Raw genomic sequence first — 23,275 nt, 5'->3', positions numbered from 1 at the left:
AGCTGTTGCCAACCAGACTGCAACGTCTTGCATTCCTTTCTGGAAGTTGAATTTAGCAGTGGTGGGGTCTTTGGTGAGGGAGAGGATGAGCTGGGAGTCGTCGGCATAAGATACGATGTTGAGGCCGTGTTGTCGGACGATGGCTGCGGGGGCCATTTAGATGTTTAAGAGGGTGGGGCTCAGTGATGAACCCTGTGGGACTCTGCAGGTGTTTTTGTGGGGTCGGAGAGGAAGGGTGGGAGTCTGATCCTTTGGCTTCTTCCAGTGAGGAATGATCAAATCCAGTACAGGACTGTTCCTTGTATGCCTGCGTCGTGTAGTCTGGTGACTAGTGGGCATTTGGAGACGGTGTCGAAGGCTGCTGATATGTCGAGTGGGATGAGGGCTGTGGAGTGTCCTTGGTCCAGGAGGGTGCGGATGTCGTCTGTGGTGGTGAGTAGGGCAGTCTCTGTGCTGTGGTTGCCTTGGAATCCGGATTGGGACGGGTCAAGGACGGAGTTCTCTTCATTGAATCGTGTCAGTTTCCTGTTGACTATTTTCTCTGCAACTTTGGCTGCGAAGGGGAGGAGCGAGATGGGCTGATAGTTCTTGAGGTCGGTGGGGTCAGCTGTGGGCTTCTTGAGCAGTGGTCTGACTTCTGCACACTTTCAGTCATCTGAGGAGGTGCCTGTTTTGAAGGTGGTGTTGATGGTGCATTGTAGTTCAGGTGCGATGGTGGCTGTGGCTCTGTGGTAGATGCGAGGGGGCAGGGGTCGGTGGGGACCCCGAGTGGATGCTTTTCATGGTTGAGGTGGTGTCTTCGGTGGTGATTGGTGTCCAGTTGGAGATGGTGGGCTAGCTGTTTTTTTCTGGGGGCGGGGGCCATCTGTGGCACCTGGTGAATGGTCGATGAACTTGTCGTAGAGGTTTTTAATCTTGAGGCGGAAATAGGTTCCAAGCTTGTGCAGATGACTTGGGATGGGGTGATGTCTGTGGCTTCACTGCATGGGTTGGTGAATTCTTGAATGACACTGAAAAGTTCCTTGGAGTTGGTGAAGTTGGCCAGGATTCTGTTGTGGATGAAGTTCCTCTTGGTGGCTCTGATCTGGATGTTGTAGTCCATCATGGAGTCCTTGTGGGCGGTGTGGTTTTCGGTTGTTTTGGTGTTTCTCCAGGTCTTCTCCAGGCCTCTGCAGGTGCGTCTGTCTTCTTGGAGTGCAGTGGTGAACCAGGCAGCTTTCCTGGGGCGGTGTCTGTCGGGGTTGTGTAGCGGGCGAGCTCGTCTGCACAATTGGAGATCCAGGTGTGGAGTTCCTGGCTGCATCATTTGCATCATGTGCTCAGGTGTGTCTTGCAGAGCCATCACCCTCTGTCCATTGATGGTGAGCCACCTCCTATAGTTTTTATTTTTTCAGGTACATGGGCTTTAGGAACATTCTCCCAGCTACACTACGGTAATCTCTGACCTCTCCCCCAGACTAGCTGGGGTAGCCTCCTCTGCCAGCACTACACTGGTCATTCCTGATGTAAGTCCCCTATTGGGGGCTGTTTCCTACGGGGGCAGGTGGCATTCCCCATCCTGTGTCCACAATGGTAACATGCATGGCATTTGGACCAGAAGTATCCATAAACTTCTTCCAATTAGAAATTCATTTCTTCTGCTCATGTTTGGACTGAGAGTCTTTCCCCTGAAAACACATTTGTTTTTTTGAAGAACTCTTATTGGTCTCCCTTGATTTCTCCTTGTTCTGCTGCCGGGGACCCTATCCATCATACCTCCTCCTCCCCCATGTATGTACCTTCTTGGACACTGTGGTACTAACCTAGACGCCAGCCTCCTTTGCATGCTTCCTGAGTACATAGGTCCTGAAATCAGTAAGGTGTTGTTGAAGCTCTGCAATTAATTACTGAACACATGCTCGCTCATGAATAGACTGTACATCCCATCATGGTCATTCACTTTTCTGCCCTTCTCCCAACCATCTTGTGCCTTACTAGAGTAATCTATGAAACCCATTCAAGACTTGTTGGGCAGTTTCTGGCTGTCGCTAAACTTTGAGCAGTATCTTTCTAGTGTAGGCCCAAACCTGGCAAGAGGGGCTTCTTCCAATGGGGCATACCACTTCCTGTGCTCTTCATCCAGGGGCAAAAGCTTTCCCCTAATGGAAACTGGCAAATGCTTCAAGTAACCGCCCCCGCCCCCAAATCCTTCTCTGGTACCTTGTGCATTCACAAGGCCACTAAAAGCCCTCAAACCACTTGTCAATGCCATACACCACCACAAAGCTACACAACATATATTTGGGGATGTTGTCCCTTTTACCTCTACTAGGCACCTCAGCATTGCTGCCACCATCTTCACTGGACTCTGTGACCCTTTTAGCTTTCACGCCCAGATTCTTCTGACTCACTTTGTGAGCCTACAACATTTTCTTCTACTCCGAAACCAACTTTTCTCTCCTTGGGCATTTACTGCAGCTGTCTCAGCTTTCCTCTCTTCCATGGTCAGTGTGGCCAGATGCAGTTTCAGCTATCTCTCAGCTTGCATGCAGTGGCTAGTCTATGGGAGGACACACAGTTCTTGCCCTTGGATAAAGCAGATAACTTGATTCCTGTGGGGCCTTCCTCTCTTCTTGACTCTGGAGCCATTACCAGGTCATGTTCTTCCTCCTCCTCTATCTCCTCCTCATCTGCAGCTCCATCATTTTCTTGCCCATGTGATGCGGATTGTTACATGCATACCTATTCCCAAGATCGGAGGACTATCTGGTACTCCAGTGTTTTAGAGCCGTTTTTTAGCATCAGCCCCCTCAGCATATATAACTTCTTCAGCTTAATAATGGTGAAGCTTTCAATGTTGCTTACATCACCTTCCGTTCTTGCAAAAATCACAAGTGCAGAATATGAGGATATGAGTGAAATTTAGGAAATATGAAATATGCATAAAATCCCAACTACAAATAAAAGAGAATATAATAAACAAGAATTGCGATTCTTCTATTAACATGACCAGAGAATCTAGATTTCATTAAAGACACGGAGGCTCACATTATGCAATGACTTTTAATTGCAGATCCAAGCCAGTCGCATCACAATATAAAGTTTCCAAAAGGAACACTGAGATACAGTAAAGCATTACACATAGCAACCATCAGCCTCTTTTAAATCTGGCGAAAAGTAGATCCAGTAGATTCCAGAAGATTCCAGGCAAACAGAAGCAAAATTGAAGGAGAAGAAGACAAATGAACGACCTCCTGATGATGAAACGTCAAAAGTAGATTAAGTTGAAGGATTATCTGAAAGAAAGAGGACAATGAAAATTGTATCCTAAAAAACAATGTAAGCAGTTTCACCAGATGAACAATTGAACAATAAATTACAAATAACTCAAAAAACATAACATAAAGATTATGAATAACATCAAGTTAAATTAAACCCAAAACAAACAGGGATGGGTTGGGAGGGATAATGTGAGCCTCTGTGTCTTTAATGAAATCTAGATTCTCTGGTCATGTTAATAGGAGAATCGCAATTTCATTACAAGAACGGAGACTACATTATGCATGTTGGTAGCCCTGTAAAACTACATTAGACATGTGTTCAATTGGTTTAAAATAATGTCTTGCGAAGGTACTTGCATTAGACCAGTCTGCAGCTTTAAGGATATCATCCAACTTACCTCCGGACCAAAGAGATTTACTTGCCATGGCACCTCTAAGAGAATGAGCTTGAAATTTGGAAATAGCAATACCAGCTAGAGACATAGCAGTCTTAACCCATCTGGCAATGGAAGTGGAGGAAATAGCCTTGTGAGGCTTAACAAAGGAAATGAGGAGTTGGTTCTCATTGAGCGGTCGAAGATTAGACATTGTCATATCATACGCTTTCATACAATCAACCACACAAAGTTTCGGGGAAGGATCGAAATGAGGATAGAAGATTGAATCAGACATGGTCTTGGTTCTTCTATAGACTTCGAATTTAACTCCAAATAAATTATATGATCTATTAGAAATCTCCAGAGCTTTAACATCAGAAACTCTACGACAGGAGATAAGGCAAAGAAGAGTTGCGAGTTTAAAAGAAAGAAACTTTCTGCTCAAAAATGAATTATCTGGCCAGGAAGTGAAGAGATCTAGAATCAAATTCACATCCCAGAGAGTATTATATTTTGGCCTTGGGGGCCTCTTTAAACGGATGCTCTTCATTACCCGACAAACAATCACATTCTTACCGATTGACTTGCCGTTAAAGAGGGCATGACCTGCAGAGATCGCTGATCTATAACAGTTGATTGATCTATAACTCAATCCCTTGTCGAAGAGTTCAGCGAGGAAATTCACTATATCAACGATAGGTGCTTGAGTGGGATCCAAATCCCTCTCCATGCACCAACGAAGCCAGCATTTCCAGATATTATTGTATCTGTAGTGAGTTCCCGGTGCCCATGACTCTCTGAGGAGAGTAGAAGCTGATGACGAAAGTCCTGAGACTTCGTTAGATCGCCTGACACTCTCCAGGCAAGAAGGTTCAAACTCCCTGATAGGGTCATTAGGTGAGGATCTCCGTTTACGTCTGTAAGTAGATCTTTCAGGGAAGGTATCAGAAATGGAATTTCGAAGGTCAGTTCCAGAACAGTGGGGAACCACGCTTGTGATGGCCAGAAGGGAGTTATTAAGACTAGAGCATTGATCCCTGACCAGGATTGGAGAAATGCGTTCACTTCCTGTGCGCCGGGGACTGGCATCCAGCTGAAGTAACGCTCTAGTTGAAAGGTGAGACGGCTCGCAAATAGGTCTATCTCTAATGGACCCCAATAAGAATTTAGTGAGTCGAAGACAGCGACGTTCAGTTTCCAATCGCTGTAGTCCGAAAGGAATCTGGAATTCCAATCGGCAGAAACGTTCGACTTCCCAGGGTAGTACTCCGCTCTGAAGGCAGTTTTGTGTTCTAAACAGAACATCCAGAGTTTCCTTGCCAGGTTCGAAAGGTCGGCAGACTTTGTACCTCCCAAACGATTGATGTAGGCCACTGCCGAAACATTGTCCATTTTCAGAACGACCGATCTCCCTTGAATTGAGTGCTTGAAACTCATAAGGGCGTATAGGCCAGCCGTAAGTTCTAGGAAATTGATGTGGTGAGATGACTCCTCCTAGACCAGAATACGGGTGGTATCTGGTCTCAGGAGAATTGATTTTGATGTCTGATTATACAAGGAATTTTTGATTTTACACATTTTACTGATTGGCACTGAAAAAAACAAGTACTGAAACCCACCACTGTTATTTATGTGAGAAATTATTGTTTTATTTGAGTGGGAGAAAGCCCACCCTAAGTAATATTCACAATATTTGTCAGGGTGAATCACTAGAGTAACTAAATAAACCTGTGCTTAACTCCCTTGTGGCTTGGCACAAAGCAGTCAGGCTTAACTTAGAGGCAATGTGTAAAGTATTTACAAACTAATCGAACAGTAATAAAGTGACAACAAAACACAGGAAAACCCCCAACCAAATAAGAAAAATTGAGGAAATCATAATAATTAAAATAACACCAAAACAGCACAAATCCTATCAGCGGAACTAGAAATACGATTTTTAAAGTTTGAATTAAAAGGTGTACAGTCATAATATCGAGTCAATTATTTCGACTGGACAGAATATCGAGTAAAAAATATAGAATGGACATAATATCGACTAGACATAATATAGACAACAAAAATATCGACTAGAGAAAATTAATATCGAATAGAATGGACATAATATCGAATCAAAAATATAGAATGGACATAATATCGACTAGACATAATATAGACAACAAAAATATCGAATTTAAGGTAAGTTAATAATAATTTTTATTTTTTGTGTAATATAAGTCTGTAGCGGGTTGTGGGTTTATAGGGGAATAGGGTGGGAAGTAATTTAATTCTAATTAATTAAATATGTTAATTTATTTATTGATATATATTTAGAATTAATTGTTAATTAATTATTAATTGGTAATCAATTAAAATATAATTGGTAATTAATTATAATTGATTAATTGATAAATATTTTAATTTTAGTAATTTATTTTCTGTAGCGGGTTGTGGGTTTATAGGGGAATAGGGTGGGAAGTAATTTAATTATAATTAATTAAATATGTTAATTTATTTATTGATAATAATTTAGAATTAATTGTTAATTAATTATTAATTGGTAATTAATTAAAATATAATTGGCAATTAATTATAATTGATTAATTGATAAATATTTTAATTGTAGTAATTTATTTTCTGTAGCGGGTTGTGGGTTTATAGGGGAATAGGGTGGGAAGTAATTTAATTATAATTAATTAAATATGTTAATTTATTTATTGATATTTTTAAAAAAATAATTGTTAATTAATTATTAATTGGTAATTAATTAAAATATAATTGGTAATTAATTATAATTGATTAATTGATAAATATTTTAATTTTAGGGTTCAGGGTCAGTTTTCAGTTTTTGGGTAAAGGGGTATTTTTAGGGTTCAGGGTCAGTTTTCAGTTTTTGGGTAAAGGGGTATTTTTAGGGTTCAGGGTCAGTTTTCAGTTTTTGGGGTAAAGGGGTATTTTTAGGGTTCAGGGTCAGTTTTCAGTTTGTAGGTAAAGGGGTATTTTTAGGGTTCAGGGTCAGTTTTCAGTTTTTGGGTAAAGGGGTATTTTTAGGGTTCAGGGTCAGTTTTCAGTTTTTGGGTAAAGGGGTATTTTTAGGGTTCAGTGTCAGTTTTCAGTTTTTGGGTAAAGGGGTATTTTTTGGGTTCAGGGTCAGTTTTCAGTTTTTGGGGTAAAGGGGTATTTTTAGGGTTCAGGGTCAGTTTTCAGTTTGTAGGTAAAGGGGTATTTTTAGGGTTTAGGGTCAGTTTTCAGTTTTTGGGTAAAGGGGTATTTTTAGGGTTCAGGGTCAGTTTTCAGTTTTTGGGGTAAAGGGGTATTTTTAGGGTTCAGGGTCAGTTTTCAGTTTGTAGGTAAAGGGGTATTTTTAGGGTTCAGGGTCAGTTTTCAGTTTTTGGGTAAAGGGGTATTTTTAGGGTTCAGGGTCAGTTTTCAGTTTTCGGGTAAAGGGGTATTTTTAGGGTTCAGGGTCAGTTTTCAGTTTATGGGTAAAGGGGTATTTTTAGGGTTCAGGGTCAGTTTTGGGTTTTTGGGGTACAGGGGTACTTTGTAAAAATAAAGTAAAATTACATTTAAATTACATTTATTTAATAAAATTAAATTATATTAGATTATATTATAATATTTTTTATTAATTTATATTCAAAAAATTATTAAATACTTACCAATACTTATGTTGTAATGGTATGCGTTGTAAAGGTATATGCGTTGTAAAATCTTGCGTTGTAAATGTATGCGTTGTAAAAGTTTTTGCGTTGTAAAAGTTTTGTTGTAATGGTAGGCGTTGTAAAAGTATGCGTTGTAACGTCATACATCCCTGGAGTGGGAATAGTAATTTTAACCTCTACGCTATCCAGCGCTTTCCCTACTGTTGCACCCACTGGAGTGGGAGTAGTAAATTTTACCTCTACGCTATCCAACACTTTTGCTAATGTTGAACTCACTATAGTTGTAACAATAAATTTTAAACATTTTCTAAAATGTTATATATGTTTATTTAATAATATGTTTAAATATATATATATATATGTTCCAAGAAAGTGCTCTACGGGTTGCCGGAGGCCCCGAGGGAGGTGGTGTGTACTCCGGTCGAGCGAGCCGGAAATCGAATCAAATTTTCAGAATCACCGCAAATCCACACTCTCAGAAGCAGCCAAAGAATACGTCAGCCAGGAAAGTCCAAGGGTGTTTAATCACTCGCACCCTTGGACTTTCCTGGCTGACGTATTCTTTGGCTGCTTCTGAGAGTGTGGATTTGCGGTGATTCTGAAAATTTGATATATATATATATATATATATGTGTGTGTGTGTGTGTGTAATTTTTGGTGATATAATTTTTTTTAATATATAAATTATTTATTAAAACTATATTTTTTTCATAATTAGTTCTAAGTTTATATTAAATATATTTATTACTATATTAGTTTTAACTTAATTTTAAGACATTTTAAAAAATCGATATTTTGACAGTCTATATTTTTGTAAGTCGATATTTTGGAGTCGATATTTTGGTACTTACCTGTTTGAAGATAGGGAGTCGATATTTTGTCAATCGATATTTTTGACTCGATATTTGTGTATCTCGATATTTGTGTCGTCGATATTATGTCAGTGATCCGAATTAAAAATAGCACCAAAAAGCACAAAGCTCCAATCACGGTCTTCTGGTCATGCTAGACCAGTTCAAAGTCAAAATTTACGGGAGATCTCGACTGAGCAGTGGTGGGATACAGAGACCAGGTTTGTCCCAGGAAAAAGTTAACCTTCAGAATTAGATTTTTAAAAAAGCAAAATTGGTCTTTAATGAGGCAAACTGCAAGCGGGATCCAAAGCGTTACTCGACAAATGTTAGCGGATGATGAACGGGGTCTCAAAGTGGTTATTGACAAAAGTGGGAAAGCTCCTAGTGGGTGAAGTCTGAAATCTGTGTCCAAGAAGGCCTCAACATCAATTGGATGCTGCTTGGTGTCAGTCTGGTTGACGCACACTACGTTCAGACTTATTAACTTGTCTGGAAGTCAGATTTCCTTCTGTCAGTCAAGCCAACAAGCTGAGCCCAACTTGTGATTCAACAGTGAGATCTGCAGCTTTGACTGAGATCCTGGGCTCCATCGGTTCTTTGGGAACTCTACAGTTTGGTTACAGGAGGTGTTGGAAAACGAAGCAGTATCTGTGAGGCCTGCACAAATAACATGACTATATTTGTCCTTCACTGGGAACCAAACACCCAATTGTAGCGCCTGACTCTCCGAGGGTAGCGTTGCAGAGCAGTCTGAGGCTTATTCAAGGGAGTTGGTGTGAGCTAGTAATAGCGATTTGCAGTTACGCAGAAATAACACTCATTAATTGATTGTACAGTATGTACTTTGCTTTATAAAAGTAAGAGTACATTTATTAAACACACACACTACTCAATACTATGCACCAATTTACAAATATATATACTGTTGGAATTACTTTGTGACATTGCATAACAGCTTCACCCCTCCCACAGGGGCGTGGGGTCTAGTACCACCACTCTCAGGTATGCACATCATCTTGCCCCTAAAGCATTTAGTTGAACATAACCTGGAGCGAAGGCCCTGCGCACTGGCACCATTCCAGTGGCGACCCGTCCCACTATCTCAACAAGCATTTAAAATAGGTAACCCTGCCTTAGTGACACACAACCCTGACTGAGAATTTCCTACTGACCATGAAGTGTACACCTCTACATCGTAAGGGCTAGCAGTCTGGGTTCTTCACCTAAGCGCAGCAACAAGAATAAATGTTTAAGCATCACTTTAGAATGACAGTACTCATCAAATTTGTGGATCATTAGAATGAATTGCAAGTACAGCAACTAAAGGCATCACAGATAAAATAACAAGATTATGCATATACAGCCAGACACCCAAGCAGGAATGTCTGGCAACATAACACCACTTTGCTTATGACAGCACCTTACACAGGTACTTCATATTACACATGTGACCTTAAGTCCCCCTAGAAGAAATACCATTAGTAAATGCACTACAGGTGCAATTACACCTCTTCATCTCCAAGCGATGCTCTTCTCCAGACATCCCCAACTCAGCCCTTAATTCCCTGATGCACTTCTCTATACACCCTCTGCTGTAGAACAAAAGTTCCAGCCCAGACACTGTTAAAAGGCTGGCTGAGCCCTTGAGGGGTTACCCTTTTCAAGTCCCCATGAGACTTAGGAAGGGACTGCCAATTTCATGCTGGGGGAGACTGACACATCTTAAGCAGCCTCCCTGCACCTTTGCACGCGTGTGGTTGTGACCCCGTTCTCCTGGGGCGACACTAAGCAGAAAAAAACACTGTTTGCCCTTGCAGGCCGGTCCTGGCCTGCAAGGCATTCTGGGAACTTTTGAATATTAGAGCAGCGGCTCCCCCGCTGCAGCGGGTAGAGCCACAAAGTGTGCTTCTGGCCAGGTCCATGCATCGCTGGAGGGTCTGGTCCCACCCGGACCCCCAGGTGAGTCATTCGGCTCGGGGAGCCCACCCCTGGTCGATCCGCTGATTTTTGGTGGCCTGGTCTGACCCACTTATCTTCTCTGGGGCCCCCGGTTCCACCCGGGGACTCTGTCCGGCCTTGTCCGTCCTCTTGGGTGCGGAGCCGCTCGGGGAGCCCACCCCCGGCAGCTCCCGCTGGCTCCCTGCTGGGTCCTGCACCTCTCTGGTGCAGCCGTGGGAGCCGGGTTATCCATTTCGGTCTGCCTGCTCCGGCGGGCAGATGTGGAGCCTCTTGCCAGTCCGGTGGGGCCGTGGGGGAGTGCATCGGCACTCCCCCATCCTCCTCTTCCACTTTGGGCCCGGGGATGGTGTCCCTAGCCCTTGGGCTGACCTTCACAGGAGGCGTGATGGTGCCCCCCGGCTTGTCTTCGCCCTGCGGGGGACGTGCCATGACATGCCCCCCCCGCCACCATCATCGGGGCCTGGGGATGGGGTCCCGGGCCCCCCCTCCTCCCCTCACGGGGAGTGAGCCGGTGCTCCCCGACTGATGCGTCTTCGCCGGGGGCCAGGGTGGGCTCCTGGCCCCCCTTTGGGCTGTTGCGCTCCCCGGCTTTGCTTCAGGCCCGAGGATGGGGTCCTAGGCCCTCATAGACCTCTTTGGGGGGTGCAACGGCACTCCCTGCCCTCCGCTGTTGCCGGAGGCCAGGGTGGGCTCCTGGCCACCCATTTTGGGGGTTAATTCACCGGGAGTACAGCGGTGCTCCCGGACTTTAGTTCATGTTGGGGGCACCCCCCGGGACCTGACCCACCCAGGGGGCATCTTCTAGACCCGCGGCGGAGTCCCACGCGCTTGTCGTCGGTCAGCCAAAGGTTGCCTACCTTCTGGGGGACCAAACTCAGCCCCCAGAGGACCGATCTTGTCGATTTTGGCCTCCTCTTGCTCCTGGTGGTTCTCCCCAGCCACTGCGAGCATTCTCCTTTGCCCTCTGGGTCTCTGAGAGGAGGGTTCAACATGGAGTTGTCTTCACTGGCTCTCAGCGCCGGCCTTTCGCCTGCTCTCCTCCTGGGCCTCTCTTCTCCTTGTGCAGAGGCCCCTGCTTCTGCGCACTGGTCCTGGACTCTCCTGGCACTGTTCAGGATCCTAGGGACAGTCAGGGGGTTCCTCCTTCCAATTGTCCATTGCACCAGGCTCCAGCATCCTCTGCTTCCACAGACCACACCCCAGAGAGAGCTTCTCTTCCTGTGCAAGTTCTTTAAGAAGTTGGGGAGGGGGCTGGCAGGAAGTATCTGTTTGCCCTATGACACAGCAACACATCACTTCTCTGCCCCTGCTCCCTCCTTCCTGCCCAGGCCTCTGGGTTTGTTCAAAATGGCGTTGTCCAGGGTCTCCTGCCACATGGTCTCGAGAGCCCCTTCCCCCCACGCTGCCTTTCCGGCAGAGGGGCCTGGTGCCTGGCACCAGGTATCAGCTATTGATGGATGAACCTATAGCTCCACCCATCTTCTCTACTTGGCATGGAGGCCTTATCTCTCGGAAGAAAGATTATTAGACATTTCTTCATGACTCAGTACAAATATGACTCTCGACTCTCCAGAATACTTCTTCACACACCCGTTACAGTGGACTTTAGTGCATGTCTGGAATCTTTAGGCCTTAGGAAAGTAAAACTAGCCCACGTCGTCCCTATCCCCATAAGAGAATAATGGAATACACACTGTAAATCACACTGACTTTCCCTGGCATGTTTCTTACCACTGTATAAAGCATATTCCATGTCACCACCCAATTCTGCATAAGTCCTGCCACATCATTGACTTTGTAGCTGCTCCTGGACTGGGCATGCCAAGAATCTCCTCTGCACAGCCCGTAGACGTGTGCACTCGCATCTAAACATATGTCTGCATGTAACCAGCCCGGTGTCCTTTACTCCAGCTGCTGCACAGCAGCCTGGTCAATCCAGGGGGAAACCAGTAAAATGCCCATGCAATCTCTTTCATTATGCGTTCACTGTGGGCGAGTCCCCACTTATGAGGCTCCCCAAAGTATAAGCTCAACAATTAGGTGCTCAAAAATGAATAGTCCGGTGGCTCATAGTGTCAGAACCACCTTCTAACACACGCCGCGCCCAGCTGATTTCTACAGGGAAGAAGTAGCCCCTCTACATGGGTACACTTCCCGTAGTCAGCGATAACTAGTTATAAGGGGTTATGACCAGACCCCCCTTACTCACCAGTTATCTGCTCAGACCACCTACTCCTCCCATCCATGAAATCTCCACCCATGACAGAGATCCCAGACTACCCTAAGAACCCTCCGGGCTCTAGCTTAGATGCCTCTAGGTCACTCATGGTCTACATGGACTCAGCCTAACTAGACCCACCTTTGCCCTTGGGCATGCAACACTATGCCTACCACTTCTCTGGACAAGGGTACAGTGCCTCAGCACCAATGCGGTCTTCTGGGATAGGTCTACATCGCATCCCCGGGGTCACTAGCTGGTCTCCCTTCTGAAGTTTGTTTCAACCAGTACCCTCTCTCCGTTTGGTCCTTGCACACCAAAGATGCAAACTCTTTGGACCTTCACCCTCAGCCTGCCGCTGGGGTCATTCTGCTGCCACCACCCTTTCGGATGACTGTCTTCCCCAAAGAAGCACAGCCACTCATGCTTTTCCCACACAGAAAAGCTAATTTGGCCATTGGCCTGGCTCCCAGAATAGGACCTCAGACCGGCCTCACTACCACACTGGCAGTGCCAGGGAGGAACACTGAGGGTTCCTCGTCAGACATCCTACAGCTCATTCTTCCTGTCAGTAGCTCCACACGGAAACTACACCCGGAACCTAGACCCCTTCCTGGTTCTCCTTTGCGAGAACAGGGCCTATGCACCCTTCCCTACGAGAGGCTCGCTCTTCTCCCGGAGTACCCTTAGAAAGCCTGTGGGCCCCAAGTTAGTTAGACCCAGGCCCACCTTTTATGGTTCTCCCCGGTCTCCCTGCAGCACCTTGGGAGACCGCCCTGAGACCCACATGATCCCTGGATGGCCTGCACCATCCCTTATGAAGAGCAGGGTCCCTTCATTTAAGATAGGCCCCACCTGCCTTCAGGGTAATACTACCACACTCAGCCACGGACCCTAAAGATCCCGGCTAGGCCTGCACCACCCCTTTACGAAACACAGGGTTTCTTCACTTAAGATAGGCCCCACCTGTGTTCAGGGTGGTACTACCTTGCAGAAGTCCACCTCCTGCCTCGAGCTAGGGGAACACTGCCATGCTCCTGGTCCTTGGGTTCTAGTCCCACAGGACCTACCTGACTTGTCACTGGCTAGGCATCACCCAAGCTACCTCTTCAGGTTCAGAACACCAGCTCCAGAATGACATCCTGTTGCTTCCTTGGGTAACCGCCTTTCGGACCCTGACACCTAAGGGTCCACCACTAACCCTTCACTTGGAATCTAAGGAGTACATCACCCCCACTCAGATCTCCACTGGGCCAGTTACCTAGCCCACCCTGGGTACCTAGGGGCTACCACTACACATCCTGCTCGAGAATTACCCTCCTTTGGGGCTACCCACTATCAGGGGCCGCCCCTGGGTTGCTCACCTCCCCACCAGTTAACCTGGGGGGCCTAGACAAACACCTATGCACACTCTAATTATTACACAGTAGTGTCAATGTAGACATTCGAGACAATTTAGACAAAGCCTTTCTCTTGGAGACAAATAATTGGTATTCTTAGAAACAGTCGTCGGAAAAGGTGTCTTTAATGTTCAAGAGAACCAGCCAACACGTGTTTTGTCGCGTAAGGGACAGTCTTCCCGCGACTCCTCAGGGCTAAGAAAGAATAAAGTATCGTTGGGAGTGTCGCTCCGTCGGTGATACTTCCGACCCGACAGAGCCCTGGACTGTTAATTGAATTGGTGATGGTTCGAGAATTCTCTCTGCATGTTATATCCGTAGTGCGAGAAAAACCAAGGCAATTCAATCCTGTGGGACACTCCAAGTTACGTCTAATATGGACTACGCCAAGTCGCGTTGCATATGGGATATATATACTTTAGCGAAACATAACGATGTGTCTCCACGGAGTAAATGGGCATAGAAAGTCAATTGGAAAGTATTCCGAAGGAGCTGCCTTGGGTAATTAGAAGGGTGCATCCATCCCCAGCTCCTCTATCCGTGCACCGGGTAAGGTACACGGATACTTTCCAATTGACTTTCTATGCCCATTTGCTCATTACTGCATAGGTAATGTGTGGCAAAACTGGACTTGGGCTACTGTGGGCTAGTAATCTCCATTTGCAGGTGCGCAGAGATAATACGCAATAATTGATTGTCCAGTCTGTACTTTGCTTCATAAAAGTAAGAGTACATTTATTAAACACACACACTACTCAATACGATGCCTCAATTTACAAACATACATAAGTTGTTGGAATTACTTTGTGACATTGCATAACATCTCCACCCCTCCCGTAGGGGGGTGGGGTCTAGTACCACCACTCCCATGTATGCACATCATCTTGCCCCCAAAGCAGTTAGTTGAACATAACCTGGAGCGAGGGCCCTGCGCACTGGCACCATCCCAGTGGCGACTCACTTCACTATCTCAACAAGCATTTAAAATAGGTAACCCTGCCTTGGTGACACACAACCCTGACTGAGCATTTCCTACTGGCCATGAAGTATACACCTCTACATCTTAAGGGCTAGCAGTCTGGGTTCTTCGCCAAAGCGCAGCAACAAGAATACATGTTTAAGCATCACTTTAGAATGACAGTACTCATCAAATTTGTGAATCATTAGAATGAATTGCAATTACAGCAACTAAAGGCATCACAGATGAAATCACAGGGTTACGCATATACAGCCAGACACCCTAGCAGGAATGTCTGACAACATACCACCACTTTGCTTATGAGATCACCTTACACGTGTGACCTTCAGTCCCTATAGAAAAAATACCATTAGTAAATGCACTACGGGTGCAATTACACCTCTTTACCTCTAGGGAATGCCCTTCTCCAGACATCCTCAACTCAGCCCTTCATCCCCTGATGCACTTCTCGATACACCCTCAGCTGTAGAACAAAAGTTCCAGCCCAGAAGGTGTTAAAACTAAAAGGCTGGCTGCACCCTTGAGGGGTTATCCTTTTCAAGTCCCCATGAGACTTAGGGAGGGACTTCCATTTTCGTCATGGGGAGACTGCACTTTTTAAGCAGCTCCCCCTGCACTTTGCACCCGTGTGGTGGTGGCCCCGTTGTCCTGGGGCCATCACAAGCAGAGAAAACCGCAGTTTGGCTTGCAGGCCAGTTCTGGCCTGCAAGGTATTATGAGTATTTTTGAATATTAGAGCAGCGGCTCTCCTGCTGCTTAAAGAAGAGCTGCAAAGTGGGCCTCCGGTTACGTACATGCAGCACTGGAGAGTCCGGTCCCACCTGGACCACCAGGTGAGTCATTCGGCTCGGGGAGCCAACCCCAGTCCGATCCACTGATTTTCGGGGGCCCGTTCCCACCCGGGCCCCTAGTGCAACTTATCTCCTCAGGGGCCCAGGGTTCTACCTGGGGACGTCGTCCGGCCTCATCCTTCCTCTTGGATGGGGAGCTGCTCGGGGAGCCCACCCCCGGCGGCTCCCGCTGGCTCCCGGCTCGTCCCTGTACCTCTCTGGTGTGGCCGCAGGAGCCAGGTTATGCTTTTTGGGGTGCCCGCTCCAGCAGGCAGATGTGGAGCCTCAAATCTGTCCGGTGAGGCCGTGGGGGAATGCGGTGGCACTCCCTCGTCCTCCTCTTCCTCTTCGGGCCCGGGAACTGGGTCCTGGGACCCTGGGCCGACCTTCAGAGGGGTGTGACGGCGCCCCCTGGCTTGTCTTCACCCTGCACCATGACACGCCCCCCCGCCACTACACGGTGTCATCAAATCCCGAGTATGGGGTCCCGGGCCCCGTCTCCACATGGGGAGCGCACAGGCGCTCCCCGACTGACGCGTCTTCGCCGGGGGCCAGGGTGAACTCCTGGCACCCCCTTTGGGGGCTTGTTCATGGGGAGCGCAAAGGCGCTACTCGGCTTTGCTTCGGGGCCCGGGGATGGGGTCCCGAGCCCCCCGTTTTGGAGGTCACTTCACGGGGAGCACAACGGTGCTCCCCGACTTTACTCCGTGTTGGGGGCAGCCCCTGGGACCTGACCCACCCTGGGGACATCTTCTAGACCGGCAGCGGAGCCCCACGCGCTTCATCGGTTTGCCAAAGGTCAAAGGTTGCCTACCTTCTGGCGGCCCGATCTCAGCCCTCAGGTTACCGATCTTGTCAATTTGGGCCTCTTCTTGCTCCAGGTGGCGCTCCCCAGCCACTTGTGGTATATAAATAAATAATACCGGATCTATTTTTGAATGAATGAATGAATAACAGATAGCTCAATAAAATAAGAGTCAAGATTCGAGGTAGTAGGAGTTTCTGCAGGTTTATTACAGCATAAGGACAGGATCAGGACAACCTGCATAGAACGGGGGTAACAGGGCCCAGCAGGACAACTGGGGCCCAGCAGCTGCTGGGGCTTGGTCTGGGATGAGCGCGCTAACTTTTAATAACAAAACACAGGCATATATACATAGCGCGAACACATAGCATTACATTGCAGTAGGCGTAGCAGTGGGTGGAGCAGAAGGCGTGACGCGTAGCAGTCGCGAGAGATAACAGTAAAAGTAGGTGTAACTGGGAGTATACATAGACATGTGATGCAAACGTAACAGAATATGTCATGAATGGGCGGAAACATAGGAGGGGGCTACCTAAGGAGCCGGGACCTCTAACCTAATGGTGCGCGTAAACTGGCAATGACGTGTTACTAGGAGAAGCTGGGGGCTATGAACTCTGTGCTAGGAGCAGAGACTAGAGTCTGGAGGGTCGGAGCGACATGTACCTAAACCCTATCTGGTATCTGGTGTTTAGGGAACATGTTGATATAAACTAGAAGTCACGAGGGGAAAAGCTAACTTGATTCTAAGACTGGACCATGCATTATTCTACATGTAGTGAGTGATGAAGAATATTAAATGACCATTTAAATACAGTATTTCTCTAACGTGGAGACGTGAAGGCTAGACAATGACGGAAACTATTGATACAGTTCAGTAGCTTAGGAATGCAGAGAAGGAGGACTGAACTGATAACTGGAACTATAACATACTTTTGGCAGACTCAGAGGCAGAGCCAAGCTGCACCGGGCACTGCGAGGCAGGAAGTAAGTGAAGGGTCGAGGATACAGGTGGGGGCTGTATCGCTCCTTAGCGAGGCTTCAGGAGACAGGAGCTGAATCTAGGGTCCGGGCCCTTTTGAGGCCTAGAAACGGGGACTTTATAATGGAATAACGTGCACACTGAGAAACGTGGCAACGTAGCTTTACATAGGCCTGGTATTCGTAGTATTCACGAGGACTGGAAACTGACATACCAGAGGTGGACACAACTGTAATTGCGTCTTGAATCGGACATGGGGAATACATATGCATATTGGTCATGCACACATAACATATGATGGATGAGGCGTAGGGACACAGAACATGGCAAAATTTACTTTTCCACATTCCCTCCTTGTCACTACGTTTCCATCAGGAAACATCAATATTCATGATACCGTCTATCATTTCATACAGTACCATTTGCTCGTCTCGAATTGTCTTGGAACGGGATTTAGAACGGGGCTTGGGACTAGGAATACAAGAGGTAGCACACATGCTGCAAATCGCAGGGCCACATTGTATACAGAGGCAGCAGCTAAATATGATCGCTACTGCAATACTTAGAAAGGACAGGACTTTCCATCCCCATGCGGAAATTATATTCCAGAACCAACCGGACCATGTCCAGGCGCCTGGATCTTGGTGTAACAGATGGGCAATTTTATGAAGTCTGGTTATAGCTGAATAAACAGACGGCGCGTTATTTGGAATGAAAATGCAACAACTAGATCCGAGAACTCTACAGGCCCCGCCCCTATCGGCCAGTATGACGTCAAGGACGAGACGATTCTGTAAAACAACAATTCTCATAAAGGATTGCTCTTCAGTTAAGTTACCTAGAGCGGAAGCAGTCTCATCTACTACTGCTTCGAGGGTTCTTGTTAACCTACGGATTAGCTTACTATTTACAACTGTACCTAGATAAGGGAAAACACCTTTATCTATATCAATGAATTGCTCTGCAGCAGTTTCAGTATAATCGACAATCGGGAGATTTCTCTTGTGTCTAGTGTGTACTAGATGTGTGTTTCTATGATAGTCAGGTGGGGCTAGAAAAACAGGTGGCAGTAGGAAAGCAATGTAACAGGTTCCCTCCCAATCGAGGGGCAGACGAACATATGCGGTTTGACCACAAACAAAATATGAATGACGTGAAGCTTTGAAAACAGATTTCCCACTGTCACTATACTGGATAATAGTAGTACATTCACTATGTCCTACGTGTACAGAACCCTTATTTCGGACACATAATTCGCCTTTGACTGGTAGTACTGAAATAGCAGGTGAGTCTGGAGTAGTATCAGACTGAACATTCAGGACCATGAAATTCGACGAATAATTACCTAAATTATATACTTCATTTTCTAGATCTAAACCTGTTCTATGGGGGAAACCTTGCTTGTCTGGGAAACATGTACTATTAAGAAAAGACATATCTGTTGAGAATGACGTTAACGTGGACCATGCTCCACACGAACCATTATGTGAAAAAGGATAAGGAAAAAGTGGCAGAACTCCCTTCGGTGTCTGGAAAGGGGGGAGTCGACCACACACCCAACAATTAGTGGCATTGCTGGTCTGGTGTGAATAATGTAACATACGGATAAATGTGTTGTTACGCATAGCGAGGCGATAAGAATATTCGTGAGGAGGCAGATCACTAAACGTGTGCTCTACTGTAGCATTAGCAGACATATTAGCATGAGGAACTGGAAAATACAGATAGAATGCATAGCTGGTGCAGGAAATCAAAATGCTGAGAAACAATATGAAACTTAAAAAAACGATACATCTGATTGAACTTTGACTGACTCTCTCACTATGGGGGTCTATTTTATACATGTCAGAAACAGTCTAACCGTTTCACCTAGGGGAGGACTTATACAATCAAACTGACTGACTTATTTTACTAGACCTGAGCTTTAACTTATACTCCTGCTGCGGAGTTTTCTCTAACAAGGGAGGGGTTGTAATAATGTCTTTTGCGGGACAGTCCTTAAGAGCAATGTTCTGGCAATCTTTCAAATCCTGGGAATCCTGAGAAATGTTTTTAGAAACCGGTTTCAATCCTTTGAAAAGTTTTACATGAGAAAGGTGGACCCACCCCTTCCTGCCTTCCAGCTTGACGGCAGTACGGGTGGTCAAGAGGACCTGACGTGGCTCCTTCCAACGTGGTTCCAGCGGACTTGATCTGTCAAAATTTCTGATCATCACCAAGGAGCCTGGAACGATCTTGTGCGGTGCCACCTCGGTATTGTCTGGAAATGCGGCGGCAACCTGTGAACGACATGAGTTGAGGGCAGACATCAAGGAAGCTAGGTAATCTGTCAGCATATTACATGAAACATCGGTAATACTTCGGGGTCTAGGAGTACCCCACATGTTAGGGGGGCGGCCGAATACGACCTCGTACGGGGACAGACCTGATCTGGAATGTGCGACCATGCGCATATAAAACAGAGCGACTGGCAGAGCTACTAGCCAGTCCACACCTTTTTCTTTACAGACTTTTGCAATGCGGATTTTCAGGGTCTGATTATGTCTCTCGACTAGACCGGCTGCTTCGGGATGGCGTACACAATGGAACTTCCACTGGTACCCTAACAACAGGGAAACGTGCTTCATGAGTTCAGATGAGAATGGCTGACCGTTATCAGAATATACGACTCTAGGGAGTCCATATCTAGGGAAAAATTCACGAACCAACTGCTTGGCAGTGGTCGCGGCTGTGTAATCTGGGACTGGATATGCTTCTGTCCACCTGGACAAAGCGCATACAACTACAAGGACATACTTGAAACCTCGACATCGCTCCATCTGAATATAATCCATCTGGAGGACCTCAAAAGGGTGGTCAGGGGGCTGGAAACCACCTTGTTCCACCGGGACACTTTTACCTGGATTGAACTGACAACATATCATACAGGTACGGACTTTCTGTTTGGCTGCAGCTCGTAAATGCTTGTTGAACCAAATGTTCTGGATACTGTCTAACATAGCTTTTTCTCCTAAATGTGCTGGACTATGTGCGGTATTAATAATGACTTGAACCATAGAGTCGGGGAGAAACCATGTGGCTCTACCCTTCGTTAACCATCCTTGATCTGTCTGGACCCCTCCTTGTTCGGACCATTTCTTGATTTCATCGGGAGTAGCATGTAACTGGATATCTATGACATCTTGTGTAGGGTCCTTAACTGTCATGCATGTAGTCGGATCTGGAGTGTGTGTCAGGTTAACTGGAATGTCTGGAGTCTGTGCTGTAAGTTTGGCTGTGCGATCTGCTAGATCGTTACCTTGGGAAATAATGTCAGTAACTTTCGTATGTGCTTTGCATTTCATGATAGCAATGGATGTCGGTAAATGTATGGCATCTAACAGGGCTTGAATAAGGAGACCATGCTGAATCTTGGTTCCATGAGAAGTCATGAAACCTCTCTCCTGCCAGAGCACTCCGAAGTCGTGTACAACTCCGAATGCGTAACGTGAATCTGTGTAAACATTAACTTTCAGGTTCTTGGCGTGTATACAGGCTTGTGTCAGAGCGACTAGCTCTGCTGCTTGAGCGGACAGGGTGTCAATACGGTGTGTCTCGATAACTTCAGTGTCAGTAGTCACTGCATACGCGGCGACTAGTTCTCCTGTACTAGTTCTCATACATGAACCATCCACATAAAGTGTCAGGTCAGGATCTGGTAACGGAATGTCTGTCAGGTCTTGTCTTGGCTTTGTCGTAATGTTAACTACTTCCACACAGTCATGTGGGTCAGGGTTCAAACTGACTGATGGTAACAGTGTAGCAGGATTCAGGACGTTGCAGCGTCTAATTTCTATGTGTGGCTGGAATAGTGTCAATTCATAACCTGTTAAACGTGCAATTGTCAAGTGCTGAGTTTGTGTTCGGTTCAAAAGAACTTCTACTGAATGTGGGACTTGTACTGTCAAGGAGTGTCCTAAAACTATGGAATCACTTTGTCTGATAGCTAGTGCTGTGGCTGCAACTGACTTGAGGCACGCAGGCAACGCCTGGGCGACTGGATCTAGTGTGCTCGAAAAATAAGCACAGGGCTTGTATTGTCCTGCTTGATCTTGTGTAAGAACAGATAATGCTGTACCTTCACGTTCAGTAACGAAAAGTGTAAAAGGCTTACTGTAGTTCGGTGTAGCTAGAACTGGAGCTTGACATAAAGCTTTCTTTAACTCGTTGAAACTAAGTGTATGTTCAGATGTCCAAGGGAGGACAGTCGATACGGCTGCCTCCTGTATCGTTAACTGTATCAGTGGCTTGGCTAGAAATGCATACTGGGGAATCCATTGTCTACAATAAGAAGTAAGGCCGATAAAAGCACGTACCTCCTTCTGGGTTCTGGGCTGGGGAAGACTCGCTATTAACTGGATACGGTCGGGTGTCAACTGCCTACCCCTCTTGGACAGTAAGTGTCCTAAGTATACCACTTGCTGGACACAGAATTGAAGCTTCGAAGGGGACACCTTGTGCCCCATCTCGGCTAGGAAATACAGAACCGTCAGTGACGCTCGCTCGCAGTCACGTTCAGAACGGGCTGTGATCAGTAGATCATCGACATACTGGAGCAGGGCAGTGTCAGTTGGCATGTGAATATTGTCTAGTTGTCTCTTAAGTGCTTGACTGTAAATACTAGGGCTTTCTGTGAAACCTTGAGGAGCGCGTGTGAACATATAGCTCCTTCCATTTAAACAAAATCCGAAAAGAAACTGGCTGTCTGGATGAATGGGAACACTAAAAAATGCATTCTTGAGGTCTATGACAGTGAAGAACGTGGCTTCGGAATCAATGGCTGTTAATAGGGAAGAGATATCTGGGACAACTGGGTACTGCGGAATAATACATTTATTAAGCTCTCGTAAATCAATCACTAATCGATATACTGGGGGTGCATTTGGATCAGTACGTTTCATGACTGGAATGATCGGAGAATTACATACATTGGAGTCAGTTTCTACAACTACTCCTTGAGCCATGAGCTCGTCAATAATTTTGGATAAGGCTGCTACAGCCTCAGGTGGCAATCTGTACTGTCTGATTCGGGGTAACACTACACCTGGTTTGAGAGTCACACGATAGGGTGTGATTTGCATGTAACCTACATCAGTTGGACCTTGCGCCCATAAATGTTGCGGGACATTAGACAATCTCGAATCAAAATCTCGTAATACATAGTGACCCTTAAAGTCACGTAGGAACAGACGTATTCCCTCTGGGGAACAGCAAATAACTGCACCTAATTCTTTCAGTGTCTTAATGCCTAACAGATTTTCCGGACATGACTTAGTAAGTAATAGATCAGTAGTGCGGGACAATGGACCTACTTCTAGAGTGACTGGCTTTGAAATCTCGTTAACTATTGGTTTTCCTGAAAATCCAAGGGAAACATTTCTTGAGCCTGAGAGCGGAGCCCCTGGAACTTCGGCATGACTAATTGTGGTCCTACTTGCCCCTGTATCGATCAAAAACTTTCTGTCTTTCCCTAATACTTGACTATGAACATAGGGACCTTCTTGATCTACAGGTATCTCGATGAGAGGCAAGCCTACCTCCCTCTCTAGGCTGTTTCATGAATATGGCTGATACTCTGGATACTCGGACTGTGCATACTGGTACATCTGCGATGTAACGTGCTGTGTTGCAGCAATAGGCTGCGGTGCGGAAACTGTCTGTTGTGCATTCTGTGACTGAGGAATCTGTGAAACTTGTTCTTGTCTAGGCGGACGTGGTCTTTCTTTAGTCTTACCAGTAGCTATGTTGTGTTTCAGAACGGCACACTCGTTTATAAAATGACCTGGCTGTTTACAATAATTGCAGTTCCCTTTAACGGGAGCTGCAGGATGACTGGCTTGATTCGGACCCCTCTTCTGACTGTCTTGAGGAACAGATTGTGCAACTAGCACTTTCATTTTCGTGTCTTTCATACGTTTTCTTTCGTGTTCT

This window comes from Lissotriton helveticus, chromosome 1_1 (genome assembly GCF_964261635.1).
Source record: "Lissotriton helveticus chromosome 1_1, aLisHel1.1, whole genome shotgun sequence".
Taxonomy (NCBI): domain Eukaryota; kingdom Metazoa; phylum Chordata; class Amphibia; order Caudata; family Salamandridae; genus Lissotriton; species Lissotriton helveticus.
This window is presented reverse-complemented; position numbering follows the sequence as displayed.